Genomic DNA, 20,320 nt, shown 5'->3' on the forward strand with positions numbered 1-20,320 from the left:
TAGTGTAGCAATTGTAATGGTCAGTAGTGTATTATCCTTCATAATAGAGACTAATTCTGGGTCCTTACGTTATTGCAGTTGATTACTACAACTCTAAAAATTTTTCTTCACAAAATTCTGTGCGAAATTATAATTAAATCAAGACCTTACACTGTCGACAGGCGTTGATATTGAATATGTGTGTCCCGACCGGGGCTCGAACCCGGGATTTCCTGCTTACATGGCATACGTTCTATCCACCTTTTTTTTATCTCATTTTGTTGGCTTTCGTTCGTCCCATCTGCTTGTGGCAGACGTCGGAAGACACCCGTTTAAGTTCGTTGTTAATCGATTAACTCAGTTTTTTTTTATTACATAAGGTAGCTAACCTTCTGACCGAACAAGCTGAGTTACCGTGCCGGCAGACATATGATCCACCTAAGGCACATAGCATATTGCGACTGCTGGGATTTATCCCACGCACCCTCCCCGAGAGACCCACATTCCCAACTTAATGTCCACACACTAAGTGCCCCTGTCCACTCCACTGATTGCTCGCGGCAGAGAATCTGACCGAGTCCCGTAAGAGTTCGGGCGATGCGTGTGCAGCCGCACAGAAGAAGGTCAATGGCCGGTTAGCCTTAACCATATGAAGAAGGTATCTGTTCTTCCGGACATGTCCGAAATAACAGATACCTTCTTCATAAAATTCTGTGTGGTTAACTTCGTTGATTACCACCCCCCCCCCCCCCCCCCTCATGAACCATGGACCTAGCCGTTGGTGGGGAGGCTTGCGTGCCTCAGCGATACAGGTAGCCGTACCCGTATCGTAGGTGTAGGCACAACGGATGGGTATCTGTTGAGAGGCCAGACAAACGTGTGGTTCCTTTCCAGTAGTTGCAGGGGCAACAGTCTGGATGATTGACTTATCTGACCTTGTAACACTAACCAAAACGGCCTTGCTGTTGTGGTACTGAGAACGGCTGAAAGCAAGGGGAAACTACAGCCGTAATTTTTCCCGAGGGCATGCAGCTTTACTGTATGGTTAAATGATGATGGTGTCCTCTTGGATAAAATATTCCGGAGGTAAAATAATCCCCCATTCGGATCTCCGGGTGGGGACTATTCAGGAGGACGTTGTTATCAGGAGAAAGAAAACTGGCGTTCTACGGATCGGAGCGTGGAATGTCAGATCCATTAATCGGGCAGGTAGGTTAGAAAATTTAAAAAGGGAAATGGATAGGTTGAAGTTAGATATAGTGGGAATTAGTGGAGTTCGGTGGCAGGAGGAACAAGACTTCTGGTCAGGTGAATACAGGGTTATAAATACAAAATCAAATAGGGGTAATGCAGGAGTAGGTTTAATAGCGAATAGGAAAATAGGAATGAAGGTAAGCTACTACAAACAGCATAGTGAACGCATTCTTGTGGGAAAGATAGTTACGAAGCCCACGCTTACCACAGTAGTACAAGTTTATATGCCAACTAGCTCCGCAGATGACGAAGAGATTGATGAAATGTATGGTGAGATAAAAGAAATTATTCAGATAGTGAAGGGAGACGAAAATTTAATAGTCATGGGTGACTGGAACTCGATAGTAGGAAAAGGAAAATGAGGAAACGTAGTAGGTGAATATGGAATAGGGCTAAGGAATGAAAGAGGAAGCTGCCTGGTAGAATTTTGCACAGAGCATGACTTAATGATAGCTAATACTTGGTTCAAGAATCATGAAAGAAGGTCGAATACATGGAAGAAGCATGGAGATACTGGAAGGTCTCAGATAGATTATTTAATGGTAAGACAGAGATTCAGGAACCAAGTTTTAAGTTGTAAGACATTTCCAGGGCAGATGTGGACTCTGACCAAAATCTATTGGTTATGAACTGTAGATTAAAACTGAAGAAACTGCAAAAAGGTTAGAATTTGAGGAGGTAGGACCTGGACAAACTGAAAAACTAGAGGTTGTAGAGAGCTTCAGGAAGAGCATTAGGGAACGATTGACCAGAATGGGGGAAAGAAATACAATAGAAGAAGAATGGGTAGCTTTGAGAGATGAAATAGTGAAGGTAGCAGAGGATCAAGTAGGTAAAAAGACGAGGGCTGGTAGAAATCCTTGGGTAACAGAAGAGATATTGAATTTAATTGAAGAAAGGAGAAAATACAAAAATGCAGTAAATGAAGCAGACAAAAAGGAATACAAATGTCTCAAAAATTAGATCGACAGGAAGTGCAAAATGCTAAGCAGGGGTGGATAGAGGACAAATGTAAGGATGTAGAGGGTTATATCACTAGGGGTAAGATAGATACTGCCTACAGGAAAATTAAAGAGACCTTTGGAGAAAACAGGACCACTTGCACGAATATCAGGAGCTCAGATTGGAACCCAGTTCTAAGCAAAGAAGGGAAAGCAGAAAGGTGGAAGGAGTATGTAGAGGGTCTATACAAGGGCGATTTACTTAAGGGCAATGTTATAGAAAGGGAAGAGAATGTAGATGAAGATGAAATGGGAGATATGATACTGCGTGAGGAGTTTCACGGAGCACTGAAAGACCTAAGTCGAAAGAAGCCCCCGGGAGTAGACAACATTCCATTAGAACTATTGAAAGCCTTGCGAGAGCCAGGCCTAACAAAACTCTATCAGCTAGTGAGCAAGATATATGAGACAGCCGAAATACCCTCAGACTTCAAGAAGAATATAATAATTCCAATCCCAAAGAAAGCAAGTGTTGACAGATGTGAAAACTACCGAACTATCAGTTTAATAAGCCACGGCTGCAAAATACTAACGCGGATTCTTTACAGACGAATGGAAAAACTGGTAGAAGCCGACCTCGGTGAAGATCAGTTTGGATTCCGTAGAAATGTTGGAACACGTGAGGTAATACTAACCCTACGACTTATCTTAGAAGATAGATTAACGAAATACAAACCTACGTTTCTAGCATTTGCAGACTTAGAGAAAGCTTTTGAAAATGTTGGCTGGAATACTCTCTTCCAAATTCTGAAGGTGGCAGGGGTAAAATACAGGGAGCGAAAGGCTATTTACAATTTGTACAGGAACCGGATGGCAGTTATAAGAGTCGAGGGACATGAAAGGGAATCAGTGGTTGGGAAGGGAGTGAGACAGGGTTGTAGCCTCTCCCCGATGTTATTCAATCTGTACATTGAGCAAGCAGTAAAGGAAATAAAAGAAAATTTTGAAGTAGGAGTTAAAATCCATAGAGAAGGAATAAAAGCTCTGAGGTTCACCGATGACATTGTAATTCTGTCACAGACAGCAAAGGATCTGGAAGAGCAGCTAAAAGGAATAGATAGTGTCTTGAAAGGAGGATATAAGATGAACATCAGGAAAAGCAAAACGAGGATATTGGAGTGTAGGGGAATTAAATCGGATGATGTTGCGGGAATTAGAACATCAGATGCTTATAGTAGTAAAAGAGTTTTGCTATTTAGGGGGCAAATTAACTGATGATGGTCGAAGTAGAGAGGATATAATATGTAGACTGGCAATGGCAAGGAAAGCGTTTCTGAAAAAGAGATATTTATTAAAATCGAGTATAGATTTAAGTGTCAGGAAGTCGTTTCTTATGGTATTTGTATGAAGTGTAGCCATGTATGGAAGTGAAACGTGGACGATAACTAGTTTGGACAAGAAGAGAATAGTAGCTTTCGAAATGTGGTGCTACAGAAAAATGATGAAGATTAGATGGGTATACCACATAACTAATGAGGAGGTATTGAATAGAATTGGGGAGAAGAGGAGTTTGTGGCACAACTTGAATAGAAGAAGGGATCGGTTGGTAGGACATGTTCTGAGGCATCAAGGGATCACCAATTTAGTACTGGGCGGCAGCGTGGAGGGTAAAAATCGTAGAGGGAGACCAAGAGATGAACACACTAAGTAGATTCAGAAGGATGTAGGTTGCAGTAGGTACTGGGAGATGAAGAAGCTTGCACAGGAGAGAGTAGCATGGAGAGCTGCATCAAACCAGTCTCTGGACTGAAGACCATAATAACAGCAGCCTTGTTGATATACTCTCTTTTCCGGTTACGGCACCCAGTTAATCATCGGGACTCTACTGGAGCTGTTTTAACTGGAAACAAACAGGGTCCGTCCAGTTCTCCACCCACAACTGGCCTTTGTCTATTCTCAGCTTTTGCTACTTCTGTAACTATCTCGAAATGGTCTTTCGGGAACGCCCAACGGCGCAAATGGTTTTGATTACAACTAATACATCAATTCATTTTGCATTCTTCGTTTAGTTCGTAGTGACGTCTTTTTAATACATCCGCTGTAACTTGACAACTATATTACAGAAGTATGAAAAGCTATTAGTGTGTATACAGTAAATAAAAACTGATTGTCTTCTCGAAATCAAATTTTGTCACATTGTTTAGGTGTGGATACGTTAATCTCGATGCCACTTGAGTAGTAAGCTGTGGCACAAATGAATGTAAAAATGTTCCATGAACGGCTTAATGCCATATTTTATCAGTGGTAATATCAAAAACCCGCAATAGTTTGCAGATGCGGAGGTTAGGTGAATTTAATAGCTAAGCTACAGTGAAAGCGTATCTATAAATGGTCACGTGCTCTAGGTATGAAAAATGATAGGACTCGTATTCTTAAGAACGTTCGGTGATGCAAAATACACAGATACTGTAGAGTGTATCTTACTTCCATCCAGCCGGCCGGAGTGGCCGAGCGGTTCTAGGCGCAACAGTCTGGAACCGCGCGACCGCTACGGTCGCAGGTTCGAATCCTGCCTAGGGCATGGATGTGTGTGATGTCCTTAGGTTAGTTAGGTTTAAGTAGTTCTAAGTTCTAGGGGACTGATGACCTCCGCAGTCAAGTTCCATAGTGCTCCGAGCCATTTGTTTTCCTTCCATCCAGCGAAGCTATATGTTTTCATTGTAGGGATTCCGTACTGCTAATGGAATCTTTATTACAAAAATGAAAAGTAAAATGGCTTGAGAGCACACTTTTCGATTACTTCTTGATTTCCCCTTCGCCACTTCTCGCCACTTCACTCCTTCACCAGTTACTTACTACTGTCATTTGTTCAGGTATGATATTCTGAAGGCATAATAAAAAGTGTTGCGCGCATGTTCTTCTGTGGTAACACTGAACTTTATATTGTCTTCTGCGATACATGAGATTAAGCAAATGGCATTCAGCTACTCAAATATAATTTAATTAATGATCCTTCAGCTCTAATTTCATTATTATTTTGATGTGTTAGGCCTCGCGCTCTTATGTGATGCTCCTGATTAATAACCAAATTCAAATATTTGATTGTTTTTCACGACACAAATTAGAACCTGCATTCCTTTACGGAGAGCGATAGCCAAGTTTTTCGAAATTATTACGAGACTTAACACTATTATCACCAGATAGGACAGGCGAGACGGGGAACACTCTATCTACAGCATGGCGGCAGAGTTCTTCAGTAGTTGTATTCACGGTCTGAGGATGGGCACCTCTTCCAGACCCAGTAACTTTACGTTGCAGGCAATTATGTGATGAAATCTTGCCTTGATGCTAAAACTATGTGTTTAGGAGGTTAGAGAACGATCTAGGGGAACACCTAAATAAACTGGAACATTGCTGTGTTTCAGCTCTAATCCTCCGCAGTTCACACTTGGCTTCTGCTAGGATTCATTGTTCTACAAATGATGGGAGACTTTGGTTTTCTATCGATTTGGTTTTTGATGGCTTTCCTCATAACACTCTGAAAGGATTTTCAGATTGTTCATATTTTCTTACACAGTCTCTAAATCTGTACTCAGATTTCGAGGGCCAAGTCATCCGCATATAGGAAACACTTTGTACTATGTGGGAGTGGAAGATCATTGGTACATTAAACAGCATTGGTGCTAGAAAAATACGTCTTGGAAGAATATATCAGCAGTTGCTCTGAGTAGGCAATGAAATTTTCAGCCGGCCGCGGTAGCCGAGCGGCTCTAGGCGCTTCAGTCTGGAACCGCGCGACTGCTACGGTCGCAGGTTCGAATCCTGCCTCGGGCATGGATGTATGTGATGTCCTTAGGTTAGTTAGGTTTATTTAGTTTAGGGGACTGATGACCTCAGATGTTAAGTTCCATAGTGCTCAGAGCCATTTGAACCATTTTGAAATTTTTATGTCGTATTATATATCTCGAAGAACAATGAAAGGAGTTTTGCCGAGGTAGTAGAGAGTTAATAGAACTCTTAATTATACTACTCCCTTTTTGCGCTGAATGCCTCGTTGCTCTTGGGAAAGGAATACATCGGCTGTCTTCGATTGACCGAGAGGGAGCCCCAGAGGCTGGAAGCTCTAGCGTCGCCTAACAACAAGTTTATGCAAATGACGTGCATAATTATGTTTGTTCGACCACGCCGTCTTGGCGCTGAGTGCTAATATAAACAACACCGGAGCGCGAGTGCGTTATCTCCGGGGCATGCACACGTTTTGTAAACATTTCTCCAACTCGGCAGACGAAATGCTTGTCCACTAGAAGATGAAATTTCTACATTTCTCTTCAGAAAATAACATAAGTTCGCTAGAGCTCAGTCGCATTCGGCAGCTAGTTTCGGCAGACTTTGAGCTATAGGTATAGTTTGGCCAGCAGCACCTCGATCTGGTAAAAGCGATCCAGGTTGACCTAAATTAAATATGTCGGAGGCTGGCTAACCAACGTCTAAGAAAAGGACATTTTTAGTGTAGTTTAAAGCGACTTCAGGAGTTGAATGCCGCAGTTAAATACGTTGTCCAACCTAAGAGTCACGGCAATACTTGTTCTTGAAATAATATATTTGAAGAACCACGTCGCCAGAAATTAATTAACTGTATATAGGACGCATGAGTACAGCACTTCAAACTTTCACCTTACTGAGTTAACATGTAGGGGGTTTATGAGAACTGTGAGCAACTACTATTGCGGGATATGAGATGCTTACTGCGCTGGAATTGCTTACTGCGCTGGAATGAAGGTCAGTAAAACAAAACTTCGTGTTCCATTTACCATAAACAGATAAGGTATCCGACAAATTTTGTATGATTTGATATGCTGATGCTGACCACGCAGAGTGGCGAAAATCCAGCTGTGGGACATTGCAACAACGAGGAAAATCTAATTCAGCACTTCGGGCATTACCCTCATCGTTACTGCAGGGGTACCCAGGAACTACGGTCACCGATTAACCGTGATAATACCATGATTTAAAAGATACTTTTCTCTATTCTTTGTAAATTCATTCTTGTAAATTTGTACTAGAATCATAAGGAAAATAATAAAGCAAAAGTGAAAGAACATTGCAAAATAGTGGAACTGTACCCATTTCAGAACCAAGGACGCACTGTACTCTTTAGGTGGACCACCTGGTCACTTGGAGGGGAACATTATATCAAGAAACTGGTCAGTTATGTTCCTACATTACGTTTGTGTAAGTCTACTTTATGACCAAATTATCTTAACTGTTATACTTTCATACCCATAGATGAACGCCATTCGCCTCCCCCTTCACCTCTCCATCCGACCACCCCCCTCCCACCTCTCCCACTCCTCTAGGCCAATTGGATGATGTATACATGATGTGGCGTTATCCTGTTGGCTGAACTATCTTAATTACTATAATTTATGACTCAGAAAACTTGCTGCCAACGATTTTTCTCCACTCAAAGTTGTGACGTGGCAGTCACATACCCCAATCACTCATTTGGTTTGGTAGGCATCGTATGAACTTGTCGCTTGTGCTCTGTATGTTGCTAGACCAACATCAACATGAAGTGTCAGCAGAGATCAGTCACAACCTCCAGAGAGAAAAAAAGCGTCTCGTGCAGTTGAATGTAAATGTTAAACCCTTTCTCATTGTGCATTATTATTCAGTGTTATTAGTTTCACAACTAATTACAATTTTTCTTTTCAACAGGGCAACAGCTCCCTGATGCATCGGCGCTGCCTGATATATCGTGGCAGGAAATGCAATTGTTGCCTGACTTTGAGTTTCTATTGTCTGCATTGCCGCTGATAGAGCAGGAATCAGCTCTTGGGGTATTAGAGCAGGACACAATGCTATTTATAATTTGAGCACCAGCAGATCTAAACACGTAAATGTAGGCATAACACCAGATAATGACTGACAAGTAATAATTGAAATATAAAATTTTAATGGCGGTGTTAAAGTGTAATTTTCTGAGATGGACTGGGATGTGCAATGTGGAAAGATGGAGTGAATCAGTACCCGTACGACTACTAAGTATTAACCATCTCGTCCTCTTCTAGTCACCTGCACCTTTTCCAACACCCCATCCATTATCGACATGCATGGAGCTCCAACAATGAAGTTAATATCTGGATTCTCTTATGTATATTTACATCATTCGAGTTATGTGTATGGTCTATGTAGTGTACTACATATTGTCGCACACAGGCTCAGTCGCTGACAGCTGTATATCAGAGTACTATTCAACGATTTATGAGGTTTTTACATGAGCGTATTGTACATGTGTATCAGTTAGAACATTGTATAAACTAGTACATTGATGCAGTATCACGTCCTGCTACTGTTACTTCTACAAATATTAATTCATACAAGCAGTATTTACGAATGCAGATACCAGTATCGGTTTTGTATGCAGTACACGTTCCATTCGAGGAATATGAAACAATTATTTAATAAATACTACAGTGCGGGAGAGGGGAGCTGTAGAAAAACACTGATGACCCTATTTTTAGAGTAGGTGGTTACCAGTGTATAAAAAATATCAGAATGTAATAAAATAATAGTATTTCATACAAAATTATTTTCCCTCACCATCATGTTATTTTGAAATGTGTTGTGTGTCAGTATGAAGTATGTATGCTGCATCGGTATCATCACTAAATGATGCTAGAGAATTATGTGCATGTTTGTACTTATTTGTATGCCTTACAGTGTCAGCTCAGATTAAAAATATATGAAAGTTTACTTCTCTAAACTGTATTTGAAGATTTTCACTAAGCCCCTGCGCTGTTACCCCTGCCACTGGCGTAGCAGACTGATAATTACGTCTTTTTTGCAAATAATATATCGTACGCCACCACTCGTAGCACTAGGTTGCAGCCGCCACCAGCAAAAGCACATGTCTCAATGTGCTGTAGAGTGTCACTGTGACTGGAAGTGCATCAGCTGGATTCACAAGAAATGCATGCCGAAGTGTATACATACCAGTCATCGCAGGTAAGATGGTCTGAGGCACTGACTGAGTTATGTGCCACGTGTAGGAAGTAGGCATCAGTCCTAACACTCTAATAGCTTTATAGTAACTTGCTTCTTAGAAATCTGGGATAATGCCAGGGATTATAATAGTTCATTGTTACTTAATACAAAGCGCTAAATATTTTCACAATTACAAACAATGTTGTTTTGTGGTCTTCAAGGAGGAACTAGAAAACAACTATCTATGGTGTAGAGCATATAAAAGAAGTACTGTACCTTAAGTTCAGACGAAAAGTTGTCAATGCATAATATATGTAGGACATTCATAATGGGTAAAGATGTGTAGTCAATAAGGTAATTGGTTAGTCCCAGCCCTCCAATTCCCCCCCCCCCCCCCAACTCTCAATACAATAATGACTGTGGATATTGTTGTAAGTATTTTTTGTTTAAGATAAAGTCATTTGATAATCCACCAACTACACTTAAATTAATATCATTTAATAAAGAATGCCCTACTGGAGTAACATAGCTGCTTATTTCTTCAGTCACAAAAAAGACAATTATAGCACAACTACGTTTCTATTTGTCACGTTTGTTAACAACATTGAACCTGGAAGAATACTTTTAACTTTAGAGCGAGTTCGTTATGTTTACCTAATGATACGTGCTCATTAACTGTCCATATGGAATAGTTAACATCCTGTCAACTACACACTGAAATAGATGATTTTGAATAAAGTTTTTAGTGACCTTCGATTTCTAGCATATTTAACTGTGAACAAAGCATTTTAACTGCTATTATTATTAAGGAAATAATTTTTCAGAAGTGAATAGTAGGTGTTAAATCAACTCATAGCATATTTAACTGTGAACTAAGAATTTCAATTGTTATTATTATTAAGGAAATACATGATTCAGAAGTGTATAGTGGATGTTAAACCTCGTCAATTTTTCCTATCACATTCAGATACACTACATTTCCTACCTTAGTCATTGCTATAATGAGTTCAAGGTGACCAGTAAACCACATTGCTTGTATTGAATATTGGAACAGGTTACAGTACTACCTTATGTTGCGATTTTTATCTATATGCATGGAAAAGAACTAATGGAGTAGAACATTTTAAAAGTTGGAACAATGCAATGTAAATTCTACAAACACGAGTATTGCTGAAAACTTTCAGAATAACAACTTTCTCAACATTAGGCGTATTTGATGGGAGCTCAATATTAATTCCATCCTCAGCGCTACACATAAGACCCTACTTCCACTATATATTATTCGGATATGCTGTGTGATGTTTCCTTCTGTGTTACAAATCAGTTTTCAGGACTGTGGAACACATTTGAGACATGTACTGCATAATTTCCATTCTATACTAATTACAAGAAGTTACTACTTGTCAGTGTACTATGTACATAAGCAGTGTACCATAGGCATGCAAAACATTTCATTATCCCCTGTAGTGTATTTACCTTTGGATTTTGTTTTAATGAAATGTGCTGAATAACATATCTATTGTTTCAAGACCTACAGAGTGCATATATATTTATATATTAAATGAATCTACATTCGTTTACACTTTGGCATTTAAGTTCACTTTTAATGATGTAGTGTGACGTATTTATAATAGTGTATGTGGATATTATGTATGTATCCTTAAACTCTATGTTATTTAAGAATCTAAAAAATGGTGTGAATAATTTGCTTCATTCACAAACACACTTCCATTATGTACATGTAGATTAGGGGTTGAAAGCTGCTGAAGTAATTCATTGGAGATCCAAAAATGCTGGAGTTTGTATGCATTAAATAATAAGTGCTTAATTTCAGTAGTATATTTTCTTTTCGATGTACATTTATTTTACATTCTTAATTCCATGAGTCTTACACAGGTATGCCAGTAGCATTACATGCTGCTGAATATATTCCTTCATTGCAACAACAATTTCACCCACTAAAATTATTTAGTATCAAGAAGTGCTATCATCATAATCACTGAATGAAAGGTTGTACAGCAGCAACAACCACATACTGATGCATTGCCCCCGAATGCAAGCAAGATTACGCAACAGTAGTAATTACATGAAACTGCTGCATCAGCAAATCCCACATCTGAGATATGTTTACGCCTGTGTGATGTTAAAAAATTCTCTATTAGCTCATGAATAATATACACTAAAAGCTTGCAATTTTAATGTAAAGTTTTTTATAGCCTATAATTTTGATAGAAAGGGGCGTTTTCTGTGCAGTGGTGTATATAAACGTTAAACTCCTTGCCATAGTGAAATATGTAAAGGTTTTTTGAAATCACCGCTACCAGTCACAAACTTTGTCAACTATTGTATAACTTCACGCATACTAAGTGTTACAAAATTTAGTTCGTCACCACCTAACAATGGTGACTCCCACTTTTTATTTTCTTCTCTGTTCATAGCACAGAATACTGATCGACTGCAGCTATTAAATATAAAAACGACTAAAAATAGTCAAAATGGCTTCAGATTCAATAATGAAATTTTGACGTAATGTGCAAGACCATCCGATATAACTGGTCAGATAATGAGCAGCTCCCAACATATGGAAGATATTGCAACTGGGTTAGAAATTTTCGTTTGAAGAAGTCAGTTCCTCCAATATTATTTCCATGTGTTATATGCATTTTGGGTCTTTAGATTATGTATGAAGCTTTGATAGTTGCAGTCTATCAGAATTCTGTGCTATGAACAGAGAAGAAAATAAGAAGTGGGAGTCACCATTGTTAGGTGGTGACGAACTAAACTTTGTGGCCTCGGACTAGTCATCGTGCGGGCATGATCTACCGCATTCTTCGCCCATACTATATTGCGGCACTGGCGGGGTCCGGTCCAGTCCTTAACAAGCAGTCTCTTAGATATCCTCCGACCAGCTTCTCTCGTTCCACCGATCAATGTGGCACCTATTTCTCCATTACTGTACCATGTCGCCAATTGTTTCATAGAATTCAGCGACGTTCGGGCCTATCTTCCAATCACCCGTCCTTCCCGTGCAAAAGACTATTATCGTTTGTTTATGCTGTCCAACCCTTGCGACCCCATTGTGCTACAGCACCCTGACATTAACTGGCGAACGGTTTAGGGGTGTGTGCATGCACCCTTTTTATCGTCGTCTGTGTCTGCACTCTATTACGTTTTAATCTATGGCAAATTCCCGACTAATAGTCGACTTTATCGCATAGGACTGGCTACCTCCCCACTCTGCCTTGACTGTCAGCTCGAAGACAGCGACGAGCACCGTCTTACGTCACCCCTACAAAGAAACGTTTGGCTCCTCATCCAACGAATCGTGGGCTTTTACATCCGTGCCCCGCCAACGACGGTAACCACAGATTTCTTGTTGTTGCCCCAGATATTCCACTACTCTCTTGCGAAGCACCATACACTCACCTGGTTTCGAGGACAGGCTTTAGAATACCTCTTTCAGGGTGGTCAGCATACAGTCCTCTACTTGTTGTTGCCCCAGATATTCCACTACCCTCTTGCTAAGCACCATACACTCACCTGGTTTCGAGGACAGGCTTTAGAATACCTCTTTCAGAGTGGTCAGCACACAGTCCTCTACTTCTGGTACAAAGTTGTGACCGCGCATAGCACCCTCACCCGAAAACTATCTTACCGACAAACTTTTGCCGGTTATCTCCGCAGCGTCTTCCTTGACCCCCCTCAACGTTGGGGTGTGCCATGTCTACCCGTCACATGATGCCTATCCACGTTCTCATGCATCCAAAAAAAAAAAAAAGAGAGAATGTGTTATATTTTGTTGTATTTTTTGTTAGTTTTTCTAAACTAACAATCATTTGTGTCTGTTTAAATTGTACCTTGAAGTTGTACCTTGAATTGTACCTTGTTGCAATATATATATATATATATATATATATATATATATATATATATATATATATACTGTGAATTTGTTCAGTAAAAAAAGTGGTCAATGCGGCCGAATGCTGTGAAAAAAAAACAACTGTGTGCTCTTTTAACAAAGAAAGTAGTCCGCCCATGGTAGCTGAGTGGTCAGCGCGACGGAATGTCATACCTAACGGCCCGGGTTCGAATCCCGGCCGGGTCGGAGATTTTCTCTGCTCAGGGACTGGGTGTTGTGTTGTCCTTATCATCGTCATTTCATCCTCATCGACACGCAAGTGGCGTCAAATCGAAAGACTTGCACCAGGCGAACGGTCTAACCAACCTGAGGCCCTAGCCACACGACATTTCCATTTCCCTCAGCTTTCCTGTGCATTGTCAACACGAACTCTGTTGAATCTGTTTTAAGTGCTAACAGAACAGAAAATTACCAGGAAATGCTAGCCCCAAGGGAATTAGGGCCACCTAGACCAGATCCGTTGTCTGAGTATGTGACGAAATCAAGTAAGCGAGCTTTTGACAAAGAAGTATATAATAAGCGTATGCTGTGTGAGTAAAACGTAAGGCTGTCTTATTTTCAGACCGGAAGTTAATTCGTTAACTAATACATGTACGAGGGATCTTGTACGTTTGTCCGAAAAAATAAAAAAGGACGTTAACTCCCAAGTACACAAAAACGTGAAATGGGGAGTAGTGAAACCTTGAACGTTATTTCGTTCTTGTCATAAACTGTATTTAATTATGTGCTAAACAACAAAATTCCACAAAATCTATCCTTTATTTCTTCAGACAAGTTATGCATTTTGTTATAATTGTTATTGACAGCAGTCGAAGTTGTATAAGTTTGTTGATAAGCATACTTGTTATACAGCAGATGCTATTAATTTTACACTGTCATATTTATCTGAATTTAAAAACTTGTGAACATCCAGAATGCATACTTACGAGCTGCCACTTGTTACATAGTCCTACACATTGTTCTGTAACCCAGGAAAAACTCCGTACAGCATATATAGAGGGTCACAAGTTTTGCAGATAAAGTGTGACGGAACTAGGGTGTACTACTAAGTGCTGACGAAGTTGTTAATATTAAGCACCCATCAAATATTCAGAACACTGAGAAAATAGTTATTCTGAAGGCTTTCGACAATGCTCGATTGTGTGGAACTTTAAGTGCACAGTTTTACCTTCTAAATGTTTTACTGCGTTAATTTTTTTTATGCACGTGGATAAAATCACAAGGTAAAGTTTTACTGTCATACAAAGCAATATCGAATACAAACAGTACGGTTTGATAGCTGTCCCGAAGTTAGCCGGCCGGGGTGACCGAGCGGTTCTGGGCGCTACAGTCTGGAACCGCGCGACCGCTACGGTTGCAGGTTTGAATCCTGCCTCGGGCATGGATGTGTGTGATGTCCTTAGGTTAGTTACGTTTAAGTAGTTCTAAGTCCTAGGGGACTGATGACCTCAGAAGTTAAGTCCCATAGTGCTCAGAACTATTTGAACCATTTGTCTCGAAGTCATTAAAGCAATGACTAAGGTATGTGAAAGTGATTAGGAAAGAGGAATGCATTTTAATATCTACTAACCGCTTCTGCATAACATAATGGCCTTAACGGTGGTAATAAATAAAATGTTTGGGTCGCAGGTAAGTAATTTACAATCTGAAAGTGACTAAAAACTTTTATTCAGTATCACCTATTTCAGTGTCGAGTTGACAGGATGTTAGCTATTTCATATGCAGCGTTAATGTGGATGTATCATCACGTAAATGTAAATAGCTCACTCGAAAGTTGAAAGTATCCGTAAATATTCAATGCAGTTAACAAACGTAAGAAACACAAACATAGATGTGTTACAATTCTTTTTTCGTGAGAGGATTAATAAAGGGCGGTTTTACTGTTTCTGTCATCATCATCATCATTTAAGACTGATTATGCCTTTCAGCGTTCAGTCTGGAGCATAGTGCCCCTTATAAAATTCCTCCATGATCCCCTATTCAGTGCTAACATTGGTGCCTCTTCTGATGTTAAGACTATTACTTCAAAATCATTCTTAACCGAATCCAGGTACCTTCTCCTTGGTCTGCCCCGACTCCTCCTACCCTCTACTGCTGAACCCATGAGTTTCTTGGGTAACCTTGCTTCTCCCATGCGTGTAACATGACCCCACCATCTAAGCCAGTTCGCCCTGACTGCTACATCTATAGAGTTCATTCCCAGTTTTTCTTTTATTTCCTCATTGTGGACACCCTCCTGCCATTGTTTCCATCTACTAGTACCTGAAATCATCCTAGCTACTTTCATATCCGTAACCTCAACCTTGTTGATAAGGTAACCTGAATCCACCCAGCTTTCGTTCCCATACAACAAAGTTGGTCGAAAGATTGAACGGTGCACAGATAACTTAGTCTTGGTACTGACGTCCTTCTTGCAGAAGAAAGTAGATCGTAGCTGAGCGCTCACTGCATTAGATTTGCTACACCTCGCTTCCAGTTCTTTCACTATGTTATCATCCTGTGAGAATATGCATCCTAAGTACTTGAAACCGTCCCCCTGTTCTAACTTTGTTCCTCCTATTTGGCATTCAATCCGTTTATATCTCTTTCCCACTGACATTACTTTCGTTTTGGAGATGCTAATCTTCATACCATAGTCCTTACATTTCTGATGTAGCTCTGAAATATTACTTTGCAAACTTTCAATCGAATCTGCCATCACAACTAAGTCATCCGCATATGCAAGACTGCTTATTTTGTGTTCACATATTTTAATCTCACCCAGCCAGTCTATTGTTTTCAACATATGATCCATAAATAATATGAACAACAGTGGAGACAGGTTGCAGCCTTGTCTTACCCCTGAAACCACTCTGACCCATGAACTCAATTTACCGTCAACTCTAACTGCTGCCTGACTATCCACCTAAAGACCTTTAATTGCTTGCAAAAGTTTGCCTCCTATTCCACAATCTCGTAGAACAGACAATAACTTCCTCCTAGGAACCCGGTCATATGCCTTTTCTAGATCTATAAAGCATAAATACAATTCCCTGTTCCACTCATAACACTTCTCCATTATTTGCCGTAAGCTAAAGATCTGGTCCTGACAACCTCTAAGAGGCCTAAACCTACACTGATTTTCATCCAATTGGTTCTCAACTAATACTCGCACTTTCCTTTCAACAATACCTGAGAAGATTTTATCCACAACGCTGATTAAAGAGATACCTCTGTAGTTGTTACAATCTTTTCCATTTCCATGTTTAAAGATTGGTGTGATTACTGCTTTTGTCCAGTCTGATGGAACCAGTCCCGACTCCCAGGCCAATTCAATTATCCTGTGTAGCCATTGAAGACCTGACATTCCACTGTATTTGATGAGTTCCGACTTAATTTCATCCACCCCAGCTGCTTTATTGCACTGCAGTCTATTGACCATTTTCTCCACTTCCTCAAATGTGATCCTATTTCCATCATTATTCCTATCCCATTCTACCTCGAAATCTGAAACATTACTGATCGTATTTTCACCTACATTGTGCAACTCTTCAAAATATTCCCTCCATCTGCCCAAGGAATCCACAGGATTCACCAGCAGTTTTCCTGATCTGTCCAAAATACTTGTCATTTCCTTCTTACCTCCATTTCAGAGACTGCTAATTACACTCCAGAATGGTTTTCCAGCAGCTTGACCCAGAGTCTCCAACCTGTTTCCAAAGTCTTCCTAAGATTTCTTCTTGGATGCTGCAATTATCTGTTTGGCTTTGTTTCTTTCTTCAACATAACTTTCTCTGTCTACCTTAGTTCTAGTATGTAGCCATTTTTGATACGCCTTCTTTTTCCTGTTACAGGCTGCCTTGACTGTGTCATTCCACCAAGCTGTTTGCTTCATCCTACCTTTACACACTACTGTTCCAAGACATTCTTTAGCCACTTCTAGTACTGTGTCCCTGTACCTTGTCCATTCCTTTTCCAATGACTGTAATTGACTAGATTCAACTAACTGGTACCTTTCTGAGATCACTGTTATGTACTTGTGCCTGATTTCCTTATCCTGAAGTTTCTCCACTCTTATCCTCCTACATATGGATCTGACCTCCTGCACTTTCGGCCTCAAAATCCCAATTTCACTGCACTTTTCCTGTAGAAAACTTTTATTGTATGGTACTATTCTAAGTTTAGTTGATGAGTTAGCAAATGACTTTATCTTAAATCAGAAATACTTACAACAAAATGCACATCATTATAGGAAGTTGGGGGGGGGGGGGGGGGGCAGGGATGGGGAGGAGAGCGCGAGAGGGAAGAGTTATGATCAGACTACTGTATTTCGCCTACAAACCTAAGCAGTTACATTACTGACTAGACAGTTTTACCTACTATGGATGTTCTACACATCGCGTGCCTTGGCAACTATTCGTTTGAATTGGAGCTACTGTTGTTTTTCTACATGCTCCTCACAACATGTACCTGGTTTTCAGTTTCTCCTTGAAGTACATCTCTTTATCTACACTCCTGGAAATGGAAAAAAGAACACATTGACACCGGTGTGTCAGACCCACCATACTTGCTCCGGACACTGCGAGAGGGCTGTACAAGCAATGATCACACGCACGGCACAGCGGACACACCAGGAACCGCGGTGTTGGCCGTCAAATGGCGCTAGCTGCGCAGCATTTGTGCACCGCCGCTGTCAGTGTCAGCCAGTTTGCCGTGGCATACGGAGCTCCATCGCAGTCTTTAACACTGGTAGCATGCCGCGACACCGTGGACGTGAACTGTATGTGCAGTTGACGGACTTTGAGCGAGGGCGTATAGTGGGCATGCGGGAGGCCGGGTGGACGTACCGCCGAATTGCTCAACACGTGGGGCGTGAGGTCTCCACAGTACATCGATGTTGTCGCCAGTGGTCGGCGGAAGGTGCACGTGCCCGTCGACCTGGGACCGGACCGCAGCGACTCACGGATGCACGCCAAGACCGTAGGATCCTATGCAGTGCCGTAGGGGACCGCACCGCCACTTCCCAGCAAATTAGGGACACTGTTGCTCCTGGGGTATCGGCGAGGACCATTCGCAACCGTCTCCATGAAGCTGGGCTACGGTCCCGCACACCGTTAGGCCGTCTTCCGCTCACGCCCCAACATCGTGCAGCCCGCCTCCAGTGGTGTCGCGACAGGCGTGAATGGAGGGACGAATGGAGACGTGTCGTCTTCAGCGATGAGAGTCGCTTCTGCCTTGGTGCCAATGATGGTCGTATGCGTGTTTGGCGCCGTGCAGGTGAGCGCCACAATCAGGACTGCATACGACCGAGGCACACAGGGCCACCACCTGGCATCATGGTGTGGGGAGCGATCTCCTACACTGGTCGTACACCACTGGTGATCGTCGAGGGGACACTGAATAGTGCACGGTACATCCAAACCGTCATCGAACCCATCGTTCTACCATTCCTAGACCGGCAAGGGAACTTGCTGTTCCAACAGGACAATGCACGTCCGCATGTATCCCGTGCCACCCAACGTGCTCTAGAAGGTGTAAGTCAACTACCCTGGCCAGCAAGATCTCCGGATCTGTCCCCCATTGAGCATGTTTGGGACTGGATGAAGCGTCGTCTCACGCGGTCTGCACGTCCAGCACGAACGCTGGTCCAACTGAGGCGCCAGGTGGAAATGGCATGGCAAGCCGTTCCACAGGACTACATCCAGCATCTCTACGATCGTCTCCATGGGAGAATGGCAGCCTGCATTGCTGCGAAAGGTGGATATACACTGTACTAGTGCCGACATTGTGCATGCTCTGTTGCCTGTGTCTATGTGCCTGTGGTTCTGTCAGTGTGATCATGTGATGCATCTGACCCCAGGAATGTGTCAATAAAGTTTCCCCTTCCTGGGACAATGAATTCACGGTGTTCTTATTTCAATTTCCAGGAGTGTATATTACTGTGTATTTGCATCATTATAACTACAATTTGTATTTTTTTGTAAGCTCAACAGTATATTTTTAGAGATCTGTTGACAGGACACATAATGAGGATTGAAAGAAACTGTCAGTTTGTAGAGAAGTCAAGTGATAGGAAGGGTTAACAACTGTAAAGGGATACCAAGACTTGCATACAGTAGTCAAGTGAAAACTGACGCAAGTTGCAGAAGCTATACATAGATGAAGAGACGTAAACATGATCCATAGTAGGCTGTAACGTGATTTTTATTTAATCGCGCTATCAGGTAATTTCGGCTACTTGGTATTGTGAAGCACTTGTAAAACCAACATGGAAAAGCACTACACTGTCTGCATGCATCTCATATGTAACTGACGCTTTACGTATCTCATATTAAGATAAAATGGTTAGTTGCCATGCGGTTGTAAGAAATTTGTGCAGTAATGTTTTATCTTAATGTGAGGTGTGTAAAATGTTAGTTATACACGGGATGCGTGGAGATAATGTAGTGCTTTTCCAAGTTGGTTTTACATTTGCTTGACAATGACAATTAGTAGAAATTGAAATGAGATTTTCACTCTGTAGTGGGGTGTGCGGTGATAAGAAACTTCCTGGCAGATTAAAACCGTGTGCCGGACCGAAACTCGAACTCGGGGCTTTTGCATTTCGCAGGTAAGTGCTCAACCAACTAAGCTACCCAAGCACGAAACACGACCCCTCCTCACATCTTCAATTCTGCCACCTTCAATTCTGCCAGGTTCCGAGTTCGAGTCTCGGTCCGGCACACAGTTTTAATCTTGTCGAAATTAGCTAATCGCACGATTAAATAAAATTCACGTTACAGCCTACTACGGATCATGTTTCCGTTTGTTAAGCACCTGGAGACTGTGGATCCCCACAAATACGACACTTTATAGATGAAGAGGCTTGCACAACATCTTCTGGAGTGGAAAACTTCATCAAATCAGTCTTCACACCGAAAACCAAAGCAAAAACAACAACATTGTTTGTAATTGTGGAAATATCTAACTCCTTTTAATAAATGACAAATAATAGTTGATAATTATGTCTCGTCCGTGGAACTATTCCAGATGGCTAAGGGGAAAGTTACTATGAAGTTATTAGTTCGTTGCGACTGACATGTTCCCTACAGACGGCGGTTAAGTCAGACATTGCCTCAGACGTTCCATCTGCAATGACGGGAGCACTTTTGCTCATGCACAAGTGCTGCCTACAGGTCTTCCCTAGCCTCACGTATCCAGCTGATGCGCTCTTGGCTGCGGTTGACACTCTTCGATACGTCGAGAGACGCACTTCTGC

Source organism: Schistocerca americana, chromosome 8 (genome assembly GCF_021461395.2).
Source record: "Schistocerca americana isolate TAMUIC-IGC-003095 chromosome 8, iqSchAmer2.1, whole genome shotgun sequence".
In the NCBI taxonomy this organism is placed as follows: Eukaryota; Metazoa; Arthropoda; class Insecta; order Orthoptera; family Acrididae; genus Schistocerca; species Schistocerca americana.